The 17747-nt window shown below is 37.1% G+C and overlaps 1 protein-coding gene and 1 non-coding gene across 8 annotated transcripts in view; both read left to right on the plus strand.

Moving 5' to 3' along the window:
- DACH1 (dachshund family transcription factor 1) overlaps window positions 1-17747 on the plus strand; it is a 369319-nt gene that overhangs the window by 14427 nt on the left and 337145 nt on the right. The gene's annotated exons all lie outside the window — the stretch shown is intronic.
- MIR1743 (microRNA 1743) lies at window positions 5164-5266 on the plus strand. Its single transcript, NR_035241.1, has one exon. It is a non-coding gene; the product is annotated as a microRNA 1743 (primary transcript).

The raw sequence follows: 17747 nt of genomic DNA on the forward strand, positions 1-17747 counted from the left end.
AAAGGAGGGTGAGAGAGGGACGATGACAGTGAGGCTGTTTGTTTTTCACGAAAGTTGTTTGTGATTTCAGGTACTCATGGGAAATCTCTTGATCAGATTCACATCTGTTCCTGTCAAAGTGGGTGCTAAGATACCGGTCACCCAGCAACCATGTCCAAGAGGGAATTGGGCCGATAATAACTTCAAAAAGGAATGACAGATGCTAGATTAGGATGAAAGACAAAACGCATGAAAAATGAGCTTGTTAGAATAAAAAAATTGTTCAAGCACCTTCATGCAAATTAAATGAATATTGAACATTTGCATGCAGTAATTTCTACTTTTTCTGTTGATTGAGAAGAAATAAAGGTGGTACATATAAAATCGTAAATGTATTTTTAAATATTTTTTCTTTTTTTGCACCAATTAACATACAAAGCAGTATCTTTCTTCTAAAAATGAGATTAGCCACCTGGGTGCTTGGCTGTATCCCACATATGTCACAACATTTTTGTAATGAGCGTGCTTCTGTTGAAGGAACACCTTTTCTAATTCTTCGTAGCAAAACAAACAAGCAAGCAACCTTATACTCATTTTAAAACACTTTAGGTTAACGTGGTTCTATTTCTTTCTGCTCTGGTTTACAGAGCTGAATTATTTCCTGCTGTCCTTGAATTCAATCAGTATAATGCGCATTAATAAAAGATCACATAAGATGAGTTCAGACCAAATGCTAAGGTTTCCTATTGACTGGTCAAACAGTATGATTTTAAAGCGCAATGTCAGGGTAACGTGAAAGAAATAGTCACTTTTCCATGCCTATGTATGAAGATATTTAAATAATCTAACAGTTTTATTATCAAAACATTCACATAACAATCAGAATTTGGAAAATAACGATATAATATTCCGATTGAGAAAGAATTGTGTGTCTTGGTTTAGCAGTGTCTAATGTGGTCACGTACAGAAATTGATTTTCTTCAGAAATTAATTAATTTTTCATATCGCCCTAAGCTGCAGTTAAAAAGAGTGCATACTTGTCTGTTTTTTCCAGAAATATTGCCTAATCATATTAATACCATTGCCCCAAGGATGAAAAGATAATTGTACAAATGCATTTGGAAATATGTATCACTGAGTATTTATGATTAAATTATGCAAATGACCCAGCTCTCATCCTTTCCAGACCCAGATTGTCTAATTAGGATTGATATGCTGAATAGATGTTCCAGAATTTGAATACAAGCATGTCCAAAGAGCAGAAAATTGGAAATGACAAGGCTGAAATGCTAAGAAAAGTGTCTTTCCCTTTTATACTTTACTAATGTGGTGTTAGCAGTTGCAGTTTTTCCTTTGGCTATATTGTGTGACTCATGTGTCCTACAAGAAATAAGTCGGGAAAGAAAAATCAACTTTCATAATTAGCATTACTTTATTCAGGACCTATTTTTCTTAAAATTCTACTAGTCATCTCTCTCCCCTTTAACGCTTTGTAGTCTTGACATTAAAATAATAATTAATTCCACGTATTATTTCTTCATTTGGACCACATGTAGCACTGCTGGCGCTACATGTTTAACTTGTAAACGTCTCCTGCGTTGAGATGAGATTTATGCACCTCACATATTTAGGGTTTGGTGGTTTTTTGTTCTTGTTGTCATTGCTGTTCTTATTTATTTGAATTCACAGTCCCTTCACATAATAACTTTTTCCCTTTTTCCCTTTTCTTAGAAGAGAACTGATGTCTCTTTAAGCTTGTTTATGGGCATTCTGAGAATAATATCTATCTGAAAGTCAACAGAGTTTAAATCCTTCTTCTGCAGAGAGCTGTTTGTTCATTTATTGCTCTTACGAAGCTGGGAGAAGAGTCTGGTGAGTAGGAAGGAGGAGTGCTGAACTGTCAGTACTTCAGCCATTGTTAGCAGCGGGAGTCACTCCGTCTGAACTCTGCTGGCTCCTGCTTCCCATCTGCAGGATGATGGATTGCTATGTTTAATACATTTCAGCTTTTGTCTGTCATAGTGTAGATAGACAGCGCTATCAGTGATTTCAACACTGATTAGAGCGCTGGTTGTACCCACTGCTATTGGCCAGGCACCTCCGGGAATGTCTGATGTGGTAACTCGTTGGCACCCGTGCCATGCAAATGAGTAGCTCAGCTAACTATAGACTGGTTTCAAACTACTGCAAAAGACTGCTGGGATTTATTAAACCCGCAGAGCCCCTCTGGAACACAGTTTGGACAAGCCTGAGAATGCTTGGTACCCAATGTAACTCCTCTTTAGAGCGGCCCTGAGCTCAGATAAGGGCCCCATGCTTTTAATAGCCCAGTACAACCTCTGCTTACAGCACTGCGTTCCAGGGGGTGTGATGTCAGCAGCGCTCGGCCCATCTGCACTTAAGTGTTTCGCTACTGGTGATATGGTAGGAGTGCAAGGGTTGCATTGAAGCAATAAGATATGACATGACATGTGTCGTACAAGGATTTGCTCAGCCGTGGGTGCTTTGTGATTCACAAGTCCACGGGCTGAATGATTTCAACCACCAGAGAAGTCGCTGTATACCAGCACAACATATGCCCTGGAGTGTCTTCTAATAATTATAAAATGGTGCAGTGGACATAGAAATTGGAAAAAAAAAAAACCATCCTAAAACAATATTCGTGTTATAGGCATCATTTCAGAGAATTGGATAATACGTATGTCATTTTCTCTGTCAGCATATTAATTTTGCACGTGGAATAAAATACTGTTATGAACCTAATGTATGAAACTTCGTATTGTATTGGAAAGAAATGAATAATGCCGCTTGCTAGAGCGTATGATGCTAGCTTTGAAAGATGCCTGACCCAGTTTTCTTGATTTGGACCACTGCCCACCATGACAGGCCATGCTGAGGATAACTTTCACTTCATTCTGAACCGCGGGAGGAAGGCAAGTGAAATGAGGAGATACTAATCGTCCTTGATTTAGCTTTGTTAGTAGAGATTTTAATTTACAGAACCGGAATAATAGGAATAGGTAACTAAGAGCCCACCACTAATAAAAGTGGAGAAGAAACCAATCGTAAATGTGTTTCCTTTCTTCTTACTCGGTTTATGTTCATTCTGTGGTTCTGTGCATTTCTGTGATTCTGAGATTTGGCTGCGGCATTATTCGCTTTTTACAGATTTCTTCACCTTTGGTTCAGCTTCCGCGGCTTTGCTTTCAGACAGTGGTTTGTAATTTCTCAGTTGTGCTTGCAGGAAATCTGAGCTCCATGGCACAGTCATGGATGCCATTTTTATTCCTTTTTAAGACGATCCAGGCAGCAGCAATGCTCACAGGGAGGAGTGTTCATGCTAATTAAAAGCTTGAGTTTACCTTTCAAAAAATGTTGGCAATTTGCCTGGGAGAAAATTCTGTCTTCAGTCACCATTTTTAATCTACTCGTCTGTCTGGAGTTATCTTCACTTTAAGAGTTTAAAAGTTGCCTGGATGTTTAAGTAGTTTCTTTGACATCGTTCCTAAGTGCTTGTTTGCCATATATGATGATCAGAGGATCTAAGGGCTTTGCAGAGAGGAATATCAGTAATAAGGAGGGCATAATCTTGACATTTACAGCTGCCAGATTTTCTCAATTTATGCTAGCGATGGCTGTACGGTGGTGGAACAAGGAAACTCGAGGAGCACTTTAGAAATTAATCAGAAAAGTAAAAAATAAAGTTTTTTAATGTATTAAAACCTCCCTGTTTTTTTTTTTCTCCGTTGAAGTAAATGATATTTGGCTAGAGATACCAAAAGGGGCTGTTCCTCTGGTGACACACCAGCAGAAATCAATAGCTGGAGCATTCATACATGCATAGTAAGGAATCAACAGCCGTTTGAAAGTTAATGAAAAGCAAGTATGAAATAAATCCATACATTAGTAGATGATGTTTAAATAAATGTAGCATATAGATATGATAGGTAAGGGAATCAGATAAACTGTTCCATTATCAGATTCATGATATCTTCTGTTTATTGTCTTTCTGTAAAAGTAAGGCGGTGATACTGCAGCGTTTTTGATAGCAGATCTGGTTTAGATAATTTGGTCCCTCTTCTTTTTCCTCCAGGCATCTGATTTCTTTCTGGTGTAGCTGTGCCTCTGCAGCTTTGTGTGACCACTTTCTGCACTCGGTTAAAAATGCTCCCCACTTACCTCCCACTTTTACAATATTATTTTTATTAACCCCGATCTTTTGGGGAAAACAGGTCACTGTGTACTTCCATCAACAGCTGTCCTGTTTTACTGGAATGGGCAAAAGCAACAACAATGAATGGTGGTGGCAACGAGGGAGCTGTGCCTTCATTTTTATGGATGGTGGTCTGGTGTGCCATGAAATTGTCTGTGTCCTCCCTGCAGCATCATGATCTGAGCCCTGGAAGGGAAATGCTTAATACACAACAGTTATAACGCTGGATTTAACAGCAGAAAATGGGAGTGGGATCATTGCTAACGGAGGGAGAGGTAGAATCTTTGAAAGAAAAAAAAAAAAACATGAACGCAGTGAAAGCCAAATTCCTTTCTCTTGGCTATCTGCTTTACTCAGTCTTGGCCTGCTGTGTATTTCAGAACAAATGTGATAGGTCTCTGACGTACAGTGTGATTTTGGCCTATGGATGCTCACCCTAGCCAAGTTCTGGTTGCCTGTAAAGATAAGACGTGTGTGCACCATCTTCTATGTCCTGGATATCTCTGCTTGTACACAGAGAGTTATTACAGTACATCCCCAAGTCTGCGGGAAGCACTGCGGAGTGAAGGAATCCTGCAATTTAGGCAAAGCCATTGTAGTCTCTACTGATTGATAGCAGTGCCCACTGTTAATGCCGATGGAAATGTCCTTCTAACTGTAACAAAAGCTAGGCTATGACAACCTCAACGTCTCACCAGCTGCCTTGATTACGCTGCTGTGTGCTTCTTTAGGAACACTCCTATTCTATTATTCTTTACAGTGCGGTAATTTCGAGCAAAAAGGTCCGATTTTTCTGTTTTAACACCAGTTGATTTCTTCTGCAGCTTTTCGCAGTCATTCTGGGAAAAAAAAAAACTTCTGAAGCTACCGGATCTTCCTCCACACTGAACCGGTGGGAAACATCAAATTTCCCTGGGTAGGCATGGTTTTAGAAAAACTTTTCTCTGCTCAGAATGGTCTGACTTCACTGTAAAGTAGGCTCCACTGTGTTAATCCTCTTGGAATGCAGCAATTATCACCTACCATATAGGTGTTAAGTGCTGAATTTCAAAGGGATTATCACTTTCCTCCTTTAGTGGCTAAACAAGAAGAGAAAAGTTGTTAGTACTTCTGAAGAGGAGGGAAGAGAAGAAAAGAAATCTCTCTTATTTTCTTTTTGTGGTCTCCTTCAGTCTGGCAAAAGATGAGCAAACTGGGTTTTGCTACAGCTAGTTACTTTGAGTTGATCTTCAAGAATGAAAAAGACGTTTATTTCCCATCCCCTTGAAGAAACTATCTTTACCTAAAAGAGCCATTCAGAATGAAAACTGGAAGTTATGTAGGTGCACAAAATCAAATAGGAAAACCGAAGTTTTCTATGTCCTTTGAATATGTTTCTGTCAGCGATCTGGAGACTCTTCACAAGTATGTCATAGTAGTTCAGATCTTCAGCAGTTTGTCTGAAAATGTAACCGATCCTTTTATTGTCGTTACAGACAGAGCGTTAAAAATTATCCTATTTTTTGCACGTGCTTTCTTCCCTCGTCCATTTTCTTTAACTGACATGGTAGTATTTTGTTCTTCCACCAGCAGTATCTACAGTGCATATTAGTTTCACGTGGATGGTGCATGAGGTGGGACCAGTGTACCAGTGTCCTTGAATCTTTTTTTTTAATCCATTCGTAAGAATCTGATTTATGGCTAGTTCCATAAGTGCTTGCTCCCGTAAATCTTCGGTGAAATGTTGTCTGTGAACATAATGGGCAATGAATATAGGCAGTTGTGGGTTGCTTTTATTTTATTTTTTTAAAGGGCTCCTTAATTTGGTCTTCTACAGTGTCATCAAGGGCTTGGGGCTATACAAAAGCCAAAGCCAGCAGCTGGTATGCCGCTGTCCTTATCTCATTTGTCATGTACCCGGATTCACCCCCTCAATGATGGAATTTATGCAGTTTTTTATCTGTTTCACTCTCTCCTTCTTCCCTTGGCAGTCAGGTATCCTTGCAGCCATTATGGGTGGATGCGGTATAGGTGACCTTTCAAAGTGTGTTCAGTTTTTCTTTCTGATGGGCATGTTTTCCAGTTATGAGTGTGAAAAAAGGGAGCTCTGATTGCGTAGGGACTGATGTGTGCACTTGAGAGTACCGTTGAGGTATATTCTTCAACAGAAGCCAGAGGTGTAGGTAGGTACCCAGCTCATCAGTTGTGTCTCTGAGCCCTTCCCTGTTCAGACTGCTCATCTTTTAGAAACACGTAGGAGTTGAAAGCCAGGTTTCCAACGTTTGCTTTTGGGTTTACTGATGTGAAATAAATGGGGGGAACATTTAGGGAGAAGGTATTTGCATCTGGAGAAGAATTTAAGATGTTGAAAGAGATAAAAGTTGTTAGTGCTGGAGTTTTGTGGGCAGGAGAGGGCTGCCTTGTGGCGAAGTCTTTTTTGTGAGGCTGCAAAATAAACAAAAGGGGAGATTAGAGAAGAAGGTAGCAGTCGGAACTGGATTGATGATGCTCAACGGGAGGTTTCTTGGTGGGGGGAGGGATGTAGAATATTAGATCGTAAGGCTGGCTCCTGGCCTGTTACTTTTACGTGTACAATCACCTTACTGGGATGAAGAATGATAACGTATGCCAGAAATGTTTGGTCTGGAGCTGGCTTTTGTAGAGCTAAGACTTAAAAGTTTCAGTGATGGAAAATGGGTTAAAAGACATTGAAGTTTCTTCATGTTCAAATAACCAAAGGTCATGAATTGCAGAATTAAGTTGTATTACAGTGTTTATCTCGCATTTTCTAGGAAAAGTCCCAGAACGTTTCAATAAATGTTGAAAATATTCTTCTGTTAAATAAAATACCTTTTATACACAAGATACTAGATACTGTACTAGTATATGCTGGTGCTGGTAGGATCAGTTCCTATAATAAAAAATTTGTAAGATAAATGCAATACATTTTATGAAGAGAAGACATGAAAAATTGCTTTTTAGTACTAAAGCTAACAGTATTTCCTTGGGAATAGACATCTCTCTTCTTTAACTGTAAAACCATTGGGTGGAAGAACATATTCTGCTAAACTTAGGAAGTTGTAAAAATGAGTATTCTTAATTTTTAATGAATTTCTGAAATATTAATTAATTTAGTCCATTTTTGGTGGTAGTAATGTTTTGTAGACTTTATGGGTTATTTTGAACTGTAAAAGCTTAACAGCTTAACTTTCTCTATCAAGGTGATAATGTTATGTACCACCAAATGTCTGCTGCAGAGAGGAGGTACTTGGTATTGTTGGAAGTTATATTCATTCAAGACTAATGTGCATGCAAAGAACTCAGTATTTATGTAGATAGGAATTCAACAGTGGGCTCAGTGCCAGGAGTCATCGTAAGACACATGCTTGTTTCAGGAAATCGGGAGCGCACTACCATTGTAGGGTATCTGATTATTTGGCATGTGAGTTCTGGCATTTTCCATAATTTGTTTTTCATCATAATTTGCATAAATTTTATACAGAATTCCACTCTGCATAAAAAAAAAATTACAACTTCTAGATGAAAAAAAAAAATAGCTCGTTTTAAATCAATGCATTTCTGCCATTTTTTTGCTGCCTCCTTAGTGTAACGATCCCAATTCCAAAGAACTCCAGCTCCGTCTTTGTCAGCAGGATTTATGATAATGTCTTGCCGTTTTTCTAAGTTATGTAACACGCACTGTTCCTCCTTTGTTAGATGGTGAAATTTAGTAGGTTGTTTTAATTGTTTGATTGATTTTTTTTTCTTGGCATTTGTCTACAATGAAATCCAGTGTCTGAAATTTACTTGGAGGAGCAATCAAGAGGAATGTCTTTTGTTAGAATTTCTGAAGATGTCAGGAGGTTTAGAAATATTTCTGTTCAGTCTTTTGTTTTGTAAAGTCTAGGATTGGGTATGCAGTGCTGTGTGAAAAGTGTTGAGCATTGCTCTATCTTTTAAAATAATCAGCACATTTCTTAACAGAAGCAAATGCTTATCTTTCATGTAGTGCTGAATATTCAGCAGTTTTTAATGGTTCTTTTTTTATTGTTGTTGAAATAATACTAATGTTATAGAGACTCTGCTGTTTTGGACACCTAGCATAAAGATCTCTTTGATCACTGTTAAGTTGGAGGCAATAGCAAGATGGCCACAGAATTCAACCTTAATTTTACCTGACTGCCCGGAGCAGATAATTTCAATACAAAGATACTGATAACCATTTGCTGAAAGCACTAAGATCACTTGTTGCACACTGATAATCTGGGAGGTAAAAGAATGAACATGTCAAATCTCTACTTTCCAACAGTTTTAACTGAAGTGTTTAAAGTTTTTTTTTTCCACTCTTCGGGGTAGATGGGAAAGACACAACCAAAAAAAAATGGCTGAACCATATTCTGTTTTGCAAGGGATTTGAAAAATAGGCAAAGTTTAGATATTCTTAGGATATGTTTTAGATATTTTTCCTAATCATTTTGAGTATTTTCTTAGGCAGAACGTGGTTCTTTTACAAGGGCATTTTCTGGGAGAGTATTCTTGAAAAGTATACCTTTAATTCTGTAACTGCTATGTGTATCCTTACCTGAGATTTCATTGATGTGAGTGAGCAGTTGATGTTTGAATCTTCTACATTTTTTGATAGATCAGTATTAAACTACAACATGCACAACTAACTGCTCTTCAGAAGCTTTGTTGTTTTTAATTTCAACATAGCACGTATTTAGAATGATCAGGGTCCCCGACAAGATAATTATGGACTGAAGTTAATAAATATATTAATAAGAAGTCAAAACATTGGACTATTTGAATGTAGACATAATCAGTATTTTCTATGTCTTACCCCTCTCCAGTTCTATTTTTTCTTTGAATGCAGCATTGTCTTTACTGACACAACATTTGCTGTGATTGTAAGCACGATCTCAGCTGAGAGCTTGGAGATCTGGCCTTTGACTTTTGAGTTGGATTGTTTAAGAATGTTGACTGTTGAGCTGCTAAGCAGTATTTGTCATTTTCAAAGTTTTGTAGGTCTTTTAGCTTGTTTTTCAGTTGAACTACAACTAGGAAACCCTTTAAATCCTCTTTCTATATATCCATACAGAATGTGCAGGGAAAGAGATTTAAGTCGCTGAAGTGATTGTCATTACCTTTCATCACTGGTGTTTTTATTATGGTTATTACTTTATCGGTATTCTGAGATGGTGATTCATGCTTTGAAACAGTGACTTTTATAAAACTCTAGGTGACTAATGACTAAATAGAGAAGAATAGATTTTACTTTCTTCTGTTTCTCCTCTTTGAAATAGTTCTCAGGATTGTGAGATCATATCTGTGCGGAAATGGAGCTAAATTATTGTGATAGAGGAAATCTGCACTTGTTTTTGACACAGGTAATGAGTGCAGACATATGTGGAAACTTGAAACAGGTAAGTGGGAGGGGCATTAATGGTAGAATTAGAAATTACGTATAAGGAGTATTTAGATTAAGAGTTCTGAATAGCATGCTTCTGTGGCAGTAGATGCTTAAAATACCAATATGGGCAAATTTTGAATTTCTAAGCTTCCTATATGCATGTGAATACTGAAGGATTTTTTTTGACCGTTCTGCATTGAACTAACATACTCAAAGTCCTACGAGGGTGAATTCTTTTTTTTTCTCCTTATTTGAGTGGCAAACTAAGTGTGAGAACTGAAAGCTCTAAGAATCATAGTTATTTCAGATTTCAGTTTACATAATAGTTTTGACTATATTTGTAACCAGCTACTGAAAATAAATGTTACAAAAAAGATAATAATTAAACCTGTGCTGCAGTTTAGTAAGTACTTCTGCAGTTTCACGATTGTACTTGGAAATCTACATGGTATTTTGATCGTTCAGTGGAGTCATTTTTTCATCACTACATCTCTCTTCCCAAAGACCTGTTAATTGAACAATCCATAATCAAATGCTTCTCTTTATTTTGAGCATAATTATATTGTATTTTAGCTACTATTTTAGGAAATGATCATATTTGCCAATCAGTTTCAAGAATATGTCCATGTATAAATGAGCACGTATTCAAGGCTTCTACTATTTTCAAAGTATTATGCCTGCAGTAGCTATTTTACAAAATTTCTTAAAAAAAATGGAATCAAAGATTCTATGATTCTCTTTTTATGAAACTTTAAAATGCTTTTGTCTTATCAAGTGCTGTTCTCTGCAATCCTTTAAGCCATTTGAAATCGAGCATGCGGTTTAGATCAGCTAAAATGAATTTCCTTAGATCAGTCAGTGTTCCTGTGAATCTTAACATATTATGCCCTCTGCTTTTTGTGGTTCTTTCACCACTTTTTCTCAAGTTTATCAGAACAGAAATAATTGCTTCCATCCATTCGTAAGGATGTTGGGAGTTCAAATATTGAAGCAGTTCAAAAGGGAATTTATGTAAGCACACGCATAACCATTTACATCAAACTATTTCCCTTAAAAGTTCAGAAAGTAGCTCCAAATATTTTTCTACATATGAATTCAGATAGTTGTAAACACAAAATAAAATAGGATTTTTTTTACCAAGCTGAAAATCATTTCCACTAGTAAGGTTCTGAAGTATGAAGGGCTTTTAATTGGTAATTTCTAGGGCAGCACTGTATTTCATTGTACAAGTTTTGGCTTTAATATCTTCCTTCTTCTTTATGCTTCCCCCCCCCCCCCTATTATGTTATAATGCATGCTAAAATAACTATACTTCTTTTATAGAGACTGACTTATTTAGAGTGAGTTTGTACATAGCTACGTGTTACGCTTTATCACAGAGTACAGCATCTTGAACGGTCAGCTGTGACTTCTCAACAACTCAGTGTCATACTGAGTTTCGAAGGTAGACCAAAAGCTCAGACTTTGTGCTATTTTTTTCTGTTGTATCACTTTCCAAATACTTACACAAACTGTTTTATGCTTCAGATTCCACTAGGTTAATTTTCAAATTTTGTTTCTGCGTATACATCTAATCGTAACAGCAGATCAGTATGACTCCTTTTCACTAACTTTGGAAAGCTAGCTCAGTTCACTTGTTATGGGAATTTCGTAATTCCAGAAGTTTGTTTGGAGCTGGTGTTCCTCTTAAGAATCTGGTGATGTTACTTCGAAACTGCAGACAGGGTACTGGATGTTTTGCATTCATGACAAGTCAATATTTTTCTCAAATTTAAAGTAACAGGGATTCTTCTACATCTCACTCAAAGTTCATCTAGTGTCTACCTTACGTTTTCTTTCTTTCTTTATTTTTTTTGTTTTCCACATTTGCTTGCTACATGCTTATTAACTGCTTACATTATTGAAATTTTGTTTCCTGTGTAGGTACCTTTAGATCTTCACTCCTGCTCTTTGATAAGTTAAATAGCTTCACCTCATTAAATTTTTCACTGCTTAATTTTTTTTCCCAGTCCTTTTTTCTTTCAGATGCTCATCATGAGTAATGTTTATTTTGTCCTTGTTTGTACTTGCATAGCCTAATTGTTTTTGGTAAGCTGCACTTTTGTTTAGGGGGACTTTACAGATGTAACAGACAAAATTTTGGCGCAGCAAATTGAACTAAGCAACCTGATCTAGTGGGAGGTCTCCCTGCCCATGGCCGGGGCTTAGAACTCGATGGTTTTAAGATTTCCTTTCAACCCATGCCATTCTATGAGTCTATGATTTTAATAATTCTTTTGCTGCTCAAATACGGATGGAAGTTTTGCAGAATGAACAAAGTAGCATTAGCTTTCCTGGGTTAGCAGAAGAGTGGAGAAAACTGAACTCTAAAGTGCACAAACATTTGTCCTAATACTTCCAAAAAGCAAGCCTGCGAAAAAGGAGATGATATTTTTCAAGTCATTTCTGAAGTCTGTATTTGTTCAGGCTTTGATTTGAGATACTGATGCTAACTGCAGGCAATATCAGACTTTCCGTATCCGATCCTTTGACTATAGCACACTCATGCTTTAAGGTGCAACATCTCGTGACTTTTCAGGATCAGATGGCATTGAAGGACTTGTGCTCAAAAGGAAAAAAAACCTCTTAACTTTTCGTCTGCTAGCAAATAGGTCTATTAAGTGTTAAACAGTGTGAGATAAAATGTATTATTAAGAACTATTGACTACAGCTGGAGTGATCCATCAACTAATTGAGTTTGTTGAATTGAGTTCAAAGAATAGTCCAATAATAGAACATTTTCTGAAATTAATGGGGAAAAGGTAAGAGAACATCTGACCAATGCATTACATTCCCAAATGAGAAAACAAATACAGCCTATAAACAAATTCCAGGAAAGGGCAGGCATAGACTAAACAAAATGTTTTTGTGATTCAGATATGTTTATGATGTCACAGTTATCTTAAAGTATAGTAATACTATATTTGTTAATATTTTTAACTTTAATAATGGATTAAAGAATTAAAATTTACCATTAACTTTCTGTTGTGTTTATATGGATGCTTAACAGTATTATTTTTTTACATGCTGGCATTTATTAAGAACAGTGGAGAATCTTAGGACATTTCTAAGATGAAGTAACTACCAGGGAAACAATTAAAACAGTAAAACGTTGAGATTTGTATCTCTGAGTTTAGATCCATTAGTGGTGTTGTTAGGGAAGAGCTGTTTATTCATCTGTATGTGGAGTCTGCCCTGGCTAATGGCTACTATCAAGGTAAGAATTTTATGTTTAGATCTTGGGGTTTGTGTATATTGCGTCTGTTTTTGTGTGAGCAAGAAATCATCTATATTAGTCCTTGCTATGTGAAATACAAAGCTGGATTGTTCATTTATTCTGGAATAACTAAACCCAGTTTTCTTAATATTTGCTTATCACTACTTTGAGTTGTGCTACTATGTTGCTTTTGGTTAGGTGATGAACAGCAGCAAACATTGTAAGGAACTAATATTCTCAGCCCAGGTTGCTGCTTAAGCTCTGATGGTACAAGTATTTTCCCTGATAAAGAACAATTGTTACTGATTCACTTACTGAGCATCCTAGCAGAGTTAATATGTAGTTATTAGTGGCAGTTATGCACTTTGGAGGAATGCTGTACTGAGATTCTCAGAGTGGTCTGTAGAAGAGCAGTAGTTCCCGGTTCAGTCTTGAAATGGACACAGTTATTTGAATAAAAGAAATAGAAACAGGGTAGTGGGAAAGAGGATACAGCTTATGCTTTATCTTCTTCTACAAGCGAAAGGTTCATGCTGAAGACAAGATTCTTGACATCTTTTTTGGGAGGGGAGAAAAGGCAGTGTTTCAAGACATCTTTATAATTTATCTGATGTGCAATTAAAAAAGAAGTTAAACAATTTTTTGGTTGTAAGGAATGTTTCTTCTAACTCTGAAGTTGGACTCTTGTAATTACTTAAAGAGCCAGTCCTCAAGAGATAATGGGAAAAGTAAGTCAGATGTGGGACAAGTCTGCTTTCCCAGTCTGGAAAAGCATGGAAGTTTGCAGTCCTTTTGAAAATTAGGCTTGTCTATTGCATGCTTTTAGAATCGTGTGAAGAATGTACACTGGGGGAGCAAGATTGGTAGAGCAAGAATTAGTGGTAAGCTGAAAAAATTAGCCGCTGTTTGGGTATGCTTTAATAGCTGAAGGTAACTGTGGTTCTAACAGGAGAACAGGATTTTACTGGTTTTATTCTAACCAGCATATGTTATGAGCAATGAAGATCTGGCAGCGTGTCCTAGCAGTATTGTCCCTTTAAAAGCCTGTACCAAGCATTACACTTTCTAGTTCCTGATGAAGGCAGGGCAGCAGTGTCTTCACTAATATTCTCACCTATACTAGTTAAATTAAAAGTGAGATGAATGCTCTGATATAACCACATTTTCATTTTATGTAGATCAAGACAGGCTGAAACACATTTCTGCTAGACAAGGTTAAGAACTCTCTGCTGTCCCTGAACAACAGTGTTCTAATTAAACAAGAGTATGGTAAGCAGGTTGTTTCCCTGCTCAGACCAACTGAAAATTAATCCTTTATTTTTTTTTTCTTTCCCTTTTTGGAAGGACTAGTTTCCAGGCAGACCAGTCCTCTGAAGTGCCTTGCTACACAGAACAAATTCTGGTTGTCTGTATGAGGGGAAAGGTGTCAATGTGTGCCTTGAGACAGGAGGAATGGCCTCCACTGTAAATTGGTGGCCTCGGTTTACAGGAGTTTAAGATGCTGTAGAAGTAGATCAGGACACTTCTAGTGACTTTATTTCAGTTATGGTTCAGGTCTCTTGAAAAAAGGAAAGAGGTGAGGCCCAAAGAGAAGAAAAATAGCTAGTAGAACAGTGGTACTGAACATATTCTCTTAGAGGTAATGAAAGCATAACTTCTACAACAAAGTAGTCAGAAATTGAAAGGCAACTGATAATGTATCTTCAAACAACATGGGAAGATGTCATCTAAGTAAATTTAGTAAACTAGGCTAATGAGGTTTCAATTCCAAGGAAGTTAAGTTCATCTTAACATGAAAAGGTGGGCTATTCTTCAACACCCAAATTCTGTAGTACGCTGGATTGAAGGTTGCAACTGTAAAAAAAGAAAAAAAAATCAGGTAATGATGACCAATTATTTCCCATTTCACTAACAGCAAAGTTTTAATTTAACTCAAACCAGCATACTGAGATACAGGATGATCGTGTGGTGAAACAAGCTTCTTTAAGACATGTGAAAAGTGTCAAAGGTCCTTCCCAAATAGGTACAGTGGAGACAGGCTTTGAGAATGCCGGTTACGAAGCAGTTCAGGAGTTGGTATCTCCAGGAGCACTGTAGTTTTGTATCTTCCATTTAACACAGTAGTCAACATCTGTACCACTCTTAGCTTTTCCGTAACAAAGAATCAAGTCAGGAGAAAACACCAATCATAACCAATATTTCTTGCGATGTTTTTTACTCATTAAGTTGTTATTTGGTGTAGAATGAAGCAGTATTAATAGAAGGTTCATACATCGCATTCCCTTACTGACTCCCAGAGTTCACTCCTACACTGAAGTATTTACTCATGGCTACCTGTCTGGAGCAACACCTGGTAGAGCAGTCCAAGTATATTCAAAGTAAAAGGTCCTATTGATGCTTCAGTGGCTTTCAGGCTCTGACTTACGTGTTCATCATACATGTATATATGTGTATATATCTAGTTTTGTAGTCCTTCACTGTTTGTATCAATGCAAGCCTGCTCTATGTAGACCAAATTGTAAGATCTTGTTGATGCCAGTGGCTTGATTGTGAACTTTCTGTGCTGTCCTCTTTCAGCCCATTATTTTCCTCTCTTTGGCTTGATATTTCCTGGTAACTGTTTATCCAAAACCGTATGTACTGCCAGAACGAATTCATACAAGCTCACATAGAAAGTGCTTGTATAACATTTATTTTAGCTGGTAAGTAAAAGAGGTAAAGGAGGAAGAGTAGATTTTATACTGAGCTCTCATGTTCGCTTAAGTGTATACATTATTCTCAAATAACATATCACATTTATTTCTGTTTTTATTTTTATTTTTTGTAAAATATTAACAGCAGAAAGATAATGGATAATAATGATTAATCTCATGAATGACAGGGCAAATAGATAGGCAATCTGATTTTAGGGAAAAAAAATAGGCCATTGTCGATTTGCATGCTTTGATTTCATTATCTAGTCAGTTATGTTCTCTATGTCAGGAATTCTTTTTCAGATATGAAGTAGAACAGTGGCTCCATGTTACTGTTCACCTGGCAGCTATGTAAGAAGTTCCCCTCCCTATTCTTGCCAATAGTTCTGTCCTATGAGTTGCCTTTATTCAGTTATTTCTTTAGTTGTCTGAAGTGTTTCTATGAAATGATTGTATTTTAAACAAACAACCCAACCCCCATCTTTTTAGACTGTTAGAGGTTTTTTTTTTCTTTTTTTTTTTTTCCATTTCATCTTGGGCATTTGATTTTGGAATGTAGCCAACAAATGGTTGAACTGGCATGTTTAATAGCAAGGGACAGGAACCTTTGGAGCAGCGAGAACAAGTTGAAGGGAAGGAATGATGGAGGAATATACAGAAAACCTCTTACATTTGATACGCTACTGACAGAGTATGACATGTAACAACAGCTTAGAAAGTGTACAGAACAAATCTTTATGACATGCTTTCTTATTCTTTAACTTCAGAGTAATAACAAATTTGTGGTTACTATCAAATTGATGTTTATCATTATGGGGTGTCAGACATCAGGTGGAGACTGAAAATCTCAAGAGCTCTTAATGTTTTAAGCCTTTGTGATAACGAGTGAGAAAAAATTAAATGTCCTGTAGACAAAAAAATAACATATTTTATGGAAAAATGTATGGAGTCTCTTTTTCTTCTTTCAGATACTGAATTTTATCATTAATTTTGGAAAATACGGGCATATTTGTCCAAATAAAAATGTTTCTTTAAAAGCACAGTTTAAAAGTTATGGCTAATGTTATTATATGGTAAAGTAGAAATGTAGAGTTAAGTATCTTAAAGAATGATGTTCTTTAGGTTGGCAAGGGAAGATCTTCTGGTCACTTGTTTCAGATCAACAAAGATAAATTACCTGAATGTAGGGAAGTTACTTTGAAGCAAGCTAACATATCATTTTAATGCACTAGTTACTCCAAATGAACTTGCAGTTAGGAACTGTAGGACATGATTTATTTGCATAAACACAGGTATCTAGATATATTTGAATTGCTCTAGGGTCTGTCTGTTTTACAGCTGCCATTCAGACTAGCATAAGTCTTTTGGAGGTGCTTATGTTAAGTCTGCCAGCCCTTCTGCATGTTTTGGATGCTCCAGGGCATCATGGATAGCATTAGACTCCTATACTCGAGACAGCTGATCAAACTTGTAGGGAAGAATTCAACACTGGATTCTGACACCAAGGTTTAGTCAATGGAGGTTTTAGTCAATAGAATCAAAGGAATACTCATTATTCTAAAGTAGCACTTACATTTGCCCAGCCAAATGACTTTCTAGACTTTAACAGTATTGAAAGGATCTACTTTGACAATAATGGAAACTTAGAGAAGTGTGTTGTAGACATCTTATTTTAGGCACTCCTCCTTATATGACAAACAACTTTCAAAATAACCATTTTTTCTTAAAAGCCATCAGGGTACTTCCAAGGGACTGAAATAACATCAGATGCCTAGTCAGGCAAGTGTATCTTACATAGAATTTTAGAATGACTTGGATTGGAAGGGACCTTAGAGATCATCTAGTTCCAACCCTCCTGTTGTGGATAGGGGTTGCCACCCACTGGATCAGGCTGCCCAGGATCCAGTCATACCTGGCTTTGAACACCTCCAGGGATGGGGTATCCACAACTTCTCTGGGCAGCCATTCCAGCGTCTCACCAAACTCTGAGTGAAAACTTTCCCCCTAACATCTAATTTAAATCTTCCCTTTTTTTATTGTAAAACCATTCCCCCTTGTCCTATTAGTATTAGTCAGTGTAAAACGTCAGTCTGCTTCCTTCTTGTTAGCTCCTTTTAAGTACTGCGGGGCTGCAATGAGATCTCCATGGAGCCTTCTCCAGAGTGAACAAACCCAGCTACCTCAACCTTTCTTCACAGGAGAGGTTCTCCAGCCCTC

This window comes from Gallus gallus, chromosome 1, assembly GCF_016699485.2.
Source record: "Gallus gallus isolate bGalGal1 chromosome 1, bGalGal1.mat.broiler.GRCg7b, whole genome shotgun sequence".
Taxonomy (NCBI): domain Eukaryota; kingdom Metazoa; phylum Chordata; class Aves; order Galliformes; family Phasianidae; genus Gallus; species Gallus gallus.